The sequence below is a fragment of the Gobio gobio genome (genome assembly GCF_949357685.1).
Source record: "Gobio gobio genome assembly, chromosome: 1".
NCBI classification, from domain to species: Eukaryota; Metazoa; Chordata; class Actinopteri; order Cypriniformes; family Gobionidae; genus Gobio; species Gobio gobio.
The window spans coordinates 27,623,159-27,630,246 of record NC_137097.1 but is presented as its reverse complement, the minus strand read 5'-3'; the positions used below and the strand labels follow the sequence as shown (position 1 = coordinate 27,630,246).

Genomic DNA, 7,088 nt, shown 5'->3' with positions numbered 1-7,088 from the left:
CGTATTTGAAAAAATGCGGCCCCCGCATGAATATGCGGACTTTGGCTGATTATGCGTTAAATCACGCGATCGCATAATCGCGTTTTTCTGGAGGGACTGATTATAACAAGCCTGACTATGGGTTCTCCGGTTTTCCCCGACCTCCAGAATGAGGCAGCGCAAATTGGCTTATCTTCAGTGATTTCTTGTGCGCCTATATAAAGGACAAACAACCTCGCCATCCCATATCTATCTTCAAGGCAGGGTCACAGGGAATAAAAAGAAAAAGTAATTTCCACAGTGAACAGTGTGGATTGGGTGAGTGTAGCCTGAAACTTCTGGCTTCTTTAGGGGTCGTTACTGACTGCAGGATAAAGAAAGGGTTCCAGGTGTCAGTAGTCAGCCTAGGTGAAGAGGTCGGCTGTGGGTCCCTCTCAGCTGTGCGGCGTCTTTTTCCGCCTTCACGATCAGATGTTCCTTTCAGGTAACGCATAACGTAAAGTGGCATCCTGGGTTGCCGGGTTCTTCCTGATGGCTCCTGTAGAAAATACAGATCTGTCATTCCATTTGAATGGCATAAGGCCACACACATCTACTTAAATATATAACAAATTTATATATTTTTATATATATATTACTTTGAACAATGGTCTTTAGGAACATGTCTCTAAAACATGCTTTATCCCATATACCCGTCCAGGTTGTATTTATGGAAAGGTGATTAGAGAAGATACTCTGAAGTATTCGCCACACGGTTGTCTTTAGGTCCCTCCCACATTTGATTGCCAAAAACCGAAGCTGAAAATACAAAAAAGTGTTACAAATTACATATCTCTGAAGCTTCTCATACATAAATATAAAAATGTGACAGGCTGTGGATTCAGACTGTAGAATATGCAGTGTACAATCTTAAATTTTACTTTTTAGATTACCCTACAGCATTATAAACAAAATCAGCACACTTACAAATCGTTCCTGGAGCTCTTTATCCTGCCTCAAACTGTTGTCAAGCAACGCCAAATGGGTTGTCTAGGGGGAGTAACAGACCCCCTGGCAGGGATAACTCTCCAAAAGACACATTGGCACTGAAATGTTGCCGCATAGTGTCCATTTTGTTGTCCATGCTACGCACAACATCGCCAAACTCTCCAAGACGTCGCAGCATTAGGGTCTGATCTGCACCTACAGGGGTTCACAGAATAAAAGAATAAAGCAGTCAGTCCTGGTCCCTCAACTACTAAACTATGACATTTACAACTAGGTCTACTACATGTACAGGTGGCCCCAGTGGGAATTAAACCAACAACCACAGGTGTTGTTTGCAAGTTGTACCTGATTGCCCAGTACGAGCAAACGTCATCAACATTGTTTCACTTGCTTCACCTGGTTGTCCTCCCTCAGGGCTTGGTTCTCATTCTGGAAATCTACATAAAAAAAAAAAAAAAAAAAAAAAAAAAAAAATATATATATATATATATATATATATATATATATATATATATATATATATATATATATATATATATATATATATATATATATATATATATATATATATATATATATATATAATAATAATAATAATAATATATATATATATATATATATATATTAAAAAAAAAAAAAAAAAAAAAACATATATATATATATATATATATATATATATATATATATATATATATATATATATATTAAAAAAAAAAAAAAAAAAAAAACATATATATATATATATATATATATATATATATATATATATATATATATATATATATATATATATATATATAAAACAACAACTAAAGGCACAATTTTCCATACTGTTAAAGTTTCCAACAGCTGCAATTTCCTGTTTGTCCATCTCAACTCCTTTCAATATTCTTCTCCTTATAGCCCAGTAACTAGACATTGTGACTAACAATTTATAAGGACATTTTAATGTTAGTGTTTCTCTGGCTGCTGTATCTGAGTTTGCTATGGCAAGAAAAGCAAGAGAAAACACAATCAGATGCTGTCGGCTGCTCAGTGATAAGAATATGATCAATGTATAGTGATTTTAATCACTGATTTTATGGCTGAGTCTGAGCAATATACTATTAACTTTGTTTTTACTGTGATTCCAGGAAAGATTCAGATTGGTTTTAATCAGTAAAGCTGAATAGGTTGTAAAGCAGATTCTACACTACACTAATAACTCCTAAATCCTGCAATATTAACTCACACACAGACATCAAGAATCTGCCTATGAATCTCAACAATGGTGACATGCTTCATGCCGCAATGTATTCTGGGAGCCATGGACCCAGAATGCATTGCGGCATGAAGCATGTCACCATTGTTGAGATTCATAGGCAGATTCTTGATGTCTGTGTGTGAGAATAGCTTGCAGGAGCTAGAAGTGCTTATTGTGTGATGTGTTATTAAACCTGAAAACTGTACACATACGAAACATTGAACAGTTTATCTGATGAAAACACTGCTTGATCTCCACAAGGCTATTATAATAAATGACTGTCAGGAGATCAGCAAATAAGGCACTATATGATAACAACTGTATCACCAACAACAAGCCAACATCATCGGTCATCAACTTGTCATCATCAATTTTCTCTTGCTGTTCTCACTGTAACAAACAACTACAGCAGACAGAGAGAAACTGCTGACAAGTCAAGGGTCAAGAGCCCAACTAAAACAAAACTATTTTCAATAAATCATCAACATCTAAACCTCAATAAGAGCTTCTGTAGTCGTCTGACAGAAATAAAGTCAGTCTGGTTAGTAATGTGTGAAGCTGGAAATGCTGTTTGTGGAGTTGTTTAATCCTCCTCTGATGAGATCTTCAGAGATTGAGGCCTAGTCCACACGTACACGGGTATTTTTATAACCAGAGTTTTTCTTCCTCCGTTTTAAAAAACAATCGCGTCCACACAAGCATGGTTTAAAAAAAATCTCCGTCCACATGAAAACGCAAAACCGCGCTATGATTGGCTGCTTGATTTCCACATGGGTCCCATCCACGGCACCGATGCACTGAGGGATGCCATGGGCTCAGTAGCCACGTTTACATGCGCACTTTTTTGTCATTCAGATTAAAATCATTCCGATTGAAAGATTCTGCGGGCTGTTTACATGAGACGTTATCTAAACCGATCTGGTGTTACATGTGCTGACTTTCAGTCGGGATCCTTTTGTGACATGCGCACACAGTTTGTCTGCCGCCTCAGATTCGTAATGTTAGTATCGTGGATCAATAGTTCTGTGTTGGTAATTTTTATATTTATTTATTTTTCTGTGGGCGGACATGCAGTAGTTTAACCTAATTTATGTCCTATACAATGGCTATATCAACAGCTGTGAATGATGAATGCGGAATCAAAATTAATTCAATTCATTTATTTTGAAAAACACAAAATTAACAATAAAATGCACCCAAATTATTAATAAAAACATAGGATGTACGGTGAAATGTGAATGAAATAGCATTCAAGACGTGCTCAGCATCATTAGTAAGTTAACAGTTACTAAACATAGATATTTCAGATGATTAAGGAAAGATACCATAATCACAAAGGTATAAATATTAACAAAGTAATTAAAGTAGACTGTGGGTAATGCTACTTAACCAATTTGAAGCAGTTGTTGAACTTTTTTTTTTTTAATCTAATTTACGAGAAACCGAGAAATATCGACACGTCCCCTCCAACAGCTTGAATGTTCCCCGTTGAAATGGCAGCTCTCAACAGCCACCAGGACTTATAACGTACAGTTTTAAAGAAGCTATTTATTATTTGTCGTAAAGTGTAAGAATCACTTCAGAAAAATAAATTATTCTGTCAGGCGCAGTTGAAGCCTATGACAAACGCTGTCAAGATGAGATCTGTAGCCAGGCTATGTCTGTGTCATTATTACAACATCATGTTCATAACATGCTACGAAATAAAAAGTTTAATACCTCAGAAAAATGAACTTTCCTCTCTTGTCAACATTAGCCTGGTGTGAGCGCGGCGCGCGCTCTTCAGTTGAGGAGGCGCGCGCTGTATATCACGTCACAGAAAGACGTGCACTCCACTCAAAGTAATCAGATCAGATCGTTTACATGGTGGAATTTTTCGTTTGATCGGTTCATGAAAAGGTTTATCCCACCTCTCTCAAACCGATTACAATTTCATTCGGTTTGGCCATTTTTAATCCGATTGAGGTGTTTATATGGAGCATTTTCATTCGGATTGGACTTTTAAACCGATTACAGTGCTCCATTGAAACGCACCTAGTGAAACCCTTCTACAAGTTTACTTTGGAATCAGACAGGTAACTGTATACACAGGGGCAGGGCTCAAGTGGACTGAAGCTTCACACACTTACTATGTTGTATTATTGTATTCTGGCGCCCCTGTTCTGCAATACAATGAGATAACTGCACATGTATCTGTATATATGTAATAAGTGCTGTTAGCAGAGTTATTAAAAGTTACATCCGCCATTGCATAGACTCCACTCATGTATAAACAAAAGCGATAACGGCTCACATTTCGACTTAACAAGCCGAAATCTCCGGTTTCACCGTCTACACGACAATGCTATAACCGGAGTTTCTAAAAAACTTCACCCTGGCCGGAGTTTTCAAAAAAGTCCGGTTTCAGTAACCGGATACTGCGTTTGCGTGTGGACGAACAGCCAAACCGCGTAGAAAAAGCTGCGGTTTTGAAAATACCCATGTTCGTGTGGACAGGGCCTTAATGTCTTCTTTTATCTTCAGTTGATTTCATCTAAAGCTGTGGCTGAAGTTGTAGTTCTTGTGTTTCTCATCACTAATGGTCAATCATCACTTAATTAATCACTTAATTATCTCATTAACTTTAACACTGTTTAAGTGTTACTTTTAACACCCTGTAGTGTGGACACATATGCACACTGAGGAGTGTTAATTTAACACTGGGGATTTTGCTGTGTAGAAGAACAGTAGCAACACAGCACATGTTAGCTAACACTTGCTAGAACTGACCTAGCAGCATGCTTGTTCGGACTAACAAAATAATTTAAATAACCTATATACATCATTCTGTTTTGTTAGAAAACACCAAAAGTTAAACTTAAGTCTTTCTAGATGTAAAGCTTTGGCTAATTTACCCACAGTAGCTAGATACATTTTAACATGTAGAACATGCTTGAACTCAGTGTGTAAAAAAGGCGAAACAGCACGTGTTAGCTAACACTGTGCATTGTGCACTAGACTAGCAGCGTGCGTGTCGGCACAAACAAATTAAAACAACCTACCGGTATATACATCAAAAATGAACATAATATTGTGTTACACAAAAAGGAAACATGTACTTACTTAAACGCTCGTAGTCGAAGATATTTTCTGATCTCCTCTCTTCAAATACTAAAACCGTGTGATGAGTTGCCGGCTGCTGTTGGTAAATCTGTTTCATATGTTTTTCCGGTTTGTCTTCCGTCTTTTTTAGGTATACTGCCCCTCTCGGCCGGTGGAGGTACTTCTCTGTTTGGTTTTATTTTATTTTTATTTAAATTAGTACATTTATAGACAAGTACAATACAAAAAGTACAATGAGAGAAAAATAAAAATAATAAAGCATTGTGGTACAGTTCCGAATATGTAGAACAAAGAATAACAACAAATGTAACAATGTATATAAAATACATAATAAAAATAAGAATTCTGAGATAGAAAATACTTTATAATATTAAGGCAGTCACATGAAATTGAAAAGCTTTCAGGTTTCTGTTTTTGTAAGCTTTTTGTTTTGCGACCTCATGTTTGAAAGGGTTTCAAAGTATATTGTAAAAATCAGCTTTATAAAAGGTAATATTAGAGGGCTTCTTTTGAGTTATTCTTGTCTTATGAATGTAGAATTTTTCCTAAATTATTAATAATATATTTTTGTTTTTCAGAAAAATATGGGTTTTGAAAACAAAGTAAAATGTCATGAAGTTCTAAGTTCTAATTTTTTGTCATGTCTATTTTATAGTCAGTCCAAAAAGAAATAGAAAAAGGGCAATACAAAAATAAAAGTGTTCAATATCCTAAAATGAACTTTCAAACTTTCTTAACCCTCCTATTATGCTAAAAAAAAAAGTATTACATCCATTATGGGTCAAATTGACCAACACTGTTTAAACACACTCGACATGCAAATAATCAAGTGAAAATTTAAATGTAATTTCCTAAACCTAACCTTATCATGGAATCAAGAGTCAAGAATCTGTTATAAACCCTAATGGCTTTGGAGCAAAAAAAACTATTATTTGATATAATTCACATATAGGCGATTTTATAATCGCTTCAAATGTGAGAACTAGTTAAAATGCTGTCAGTTCCACTCTATTTCCCAACAAGCCAAACATAGCCAACGTGGCTGGTCGAATTTGAGAGTAGAAATCCTTGTATTTCAAAGCGGCTTGCCGCCAGCCGGCCGCGGCCCATTAGGCGGAGGCAACCGCCAGAGAAAATGAAGCAGGTGGCCCGCCGGCTAGTCGGCCGCGGCATCTCGCATGAAATGGGAGTGACGTATTCGGCGGCAAACGTTTCATCACCGCCAGCGGGACGCACCTATAGCCGACAGCTTAGGGCCGGCGGCAAAAAGAAGCCGTGCCGATATTTTTTGCTATCTGGGAACAAGCAGAATCTCTGAAGGAGAAAATCTCAAATTGTAAGCCACCGTTATGGGGATGGGTGTTTGCTTTAGTTGGGCTCTTGACCCTTACGTTACTAACTTTTGATTTTGTCTGGCTGCTGTCTCTGAGTTATAACTACCAGAAGAACAAAGATAAAAAGTGATCTGTTGGTTATATTATAACAATCATCATTTGAACTATGTTTTTGATTTATGTTGCTGTTAACAGTATAACTGTGATTCTGCATAAATATACAAAGTTTTAGATATAATATAAAGGATTTCTAAAAAATCCTTTTACAGCATGTGATTTGAAAAAATGTGTTTAAAAAAACACATTTGAAAAAACACATGTGTTTAAAAAAAAAAGTGTTCCTTTTAGGCACACACAGATGTCAAGATTCAGTCTATGCATCTCAACAATGGTGACGAGCAGAATATTCAATTAGGAAAAGAAAATTACATAGACAATTCAGA

General features: G+C 36.3%; 1 long non-coding RNA gene across 1 annotated transcript; it reads right to left on the bottom strand.

The window, feature by feature from the left end:
• Positions 1 to 698: 698 nt before the first annotated feature.
• LOC307132038 lies at positions 699 to 1,355 on the bottom strand. Its single transcript, XR_013817251.1, has 3 exons — positions 1,312 to 1,355; positions 946 to 1,161; positions 699 to 777 (listed from the first exon to the last, which is right to left on the bottom strand). It is a non-coding gene; the product is annotated as an uncharacterized lncRNA (long non-coding RNA).
• Between the last annotated feature and the right edge of the window lie 5,733 nt (positions 1,356 to 7,088).